Raw genomic sequence first — 1,904 nt, 5'->3', positions numbered from 1 at the left:
TTTGTGACAATAAAAGCAAACATACAATGGAAATTACATCATAGATCATCAGAACTTACCAAACAATTGAGGAAGCCTGCGTGTCTAGAGAAGGCTGCTGTAGAAGGACACACCCTAGTAAACCTTCATTCAGAAAATGTAAACATTTTTGTGATTCTGTGATGATGTTGGAAGCCTTGCTGCTTGTTTCAAACTGATAAAGAAGGTTTATGGCTCTTCAAGTTGCTTTATGGAAGAGAAAACTGTATGAATTTATTACCTCTGTAGGTCAATTGTCATGAGAGACTTATGTAGTGTGTGAAAAATTATGGTTCCTTTAGAGACAGGAAGAATCCACCCACTAATTCTAACCCACAGAGGTTTACTCTTTCTATTTCTGTGCCTGATGAAACTGTATACATAAGACCTTCAGATGCTATGGAAGAATATTTCTATTTTCATAAATAATAGGACATGCTTATACAAAGTCATGCCTGAGACCATAGCTACATCAATATACAGATTGTTGTAACTTTGTGAACTTTCATTTTGTTTCAGTCTTCTTGCTTCCAAGATGCATACTGGCAAATGAAGAGATTATTCCTGGTTATTGGCTATGGATAAAATCTTAAATTAATCCCTTCAGCCATAAATCCTTTAGTCTGAGTTCCTAGCTAATTAAAAGGCAGTAGGAAAATGAACTAAATGAGAAGGTCTCAAATATTGGATAGTATTTAGAAACGCAACCTCTCATCCCTAAGCACAGATCTGGAGGTGGGTAAATAGGGATGTAGAGGCCCTCGGATTTGTAGATCCATCTTTGTTGGACACCACATTTGTCCCCAACATAGCTATTACTGTGAACAGTACTGCAATAAACAATAATGTGTATTATGTCTGTGATATGTTGACTTGGAGTCTTTGCATAAATATTTAGGAGTAGTATAGCAGGGTCAGATTATATCTGTATTTATGGGTTAAATAAAACATCATCTTTGTAGTGCATGTGCCTCCTCTACACTTACTTATAAAACAGTGAATACATCCAGAAAGTCTTCAGGTCAATATTCTATTTCTTATATACTTCTTTTAAAAATAGTATTTCTTAAACTTTTACAATTTCATATATGTATACAATATATCTTATATAGACACCTTCTACTATCCCCTCAGGTCCTTCCACGACATCTTTCTCCCACTTTCATGTCTCTATTTCTTACTTACTTACTTACTTTATTTATTTATTTATTCATACACTTAGTTCAGTTAGTGTTGTCCATATGCACATGGCATGAGATCACGCTCTGGCACAGGGCAGAAAATGAGTCTCAGATCCTTACAGCTATCAAGTGTTAAAGTCTCTATAGGTAAATGTGGGGCCTTGGGATGCCTTTACCTCTTCATGCTAACATTTTTCTTGGTTATGTATTTATCTATTTAACATAAATTTTATAGGTCTACTTTGTGGAATAAACCTATTCCCAAGCTGCTTCTTTTCTTCCCTTCTTCTTCCCCTCTCCCTCTTGCCTCCTTATTTCCAGTCATTTTATTCCCCTGTATTCACTTCTAATGTCATTTTATAGACACATTCATGATTTTATATGACCAAAGAAAATCTGAGAATCAGAAATGAGAGACATTTGTCTTTCTGAGACTGGCCAAACTCACTTAATACAACTATCTCCAGTTGCATGCATTTCCTTACAAACAGCAACTTTATTCTTCTTTCTGTTTGAAAAAGATTTCCCTTTCTTACACATACACTCTTTTCTTGTTCATGTCTCTGTTATTGGAGACTTCGTTTGGTTCTATTACTTAGATGTAATGAACAGTGCTGTAATAAACATTGATGCACAACTATCTCTGTGATATTCTGGAATCTTTTACAGGTATACCCTCCTCCTCCTCCTCCTCCTCCTCCTCCT

Source organism: Mus pahari, chromosome 2 (genome assembly GCF_900095145.1).
Source record: "Mus pahari chromosome 2, PAHARI_EIJ_v1.1, whole genome shotgun sequence".
In the NCBI taxonomy this organism is placed as follows: Eukaryota; Metazoa; Chordata; class Mammalia; order Rodentia; family Muridae; genus Mus; species Mus pahari.
This window is presented reverse-complemented; position numbering follows the sequence as displayed.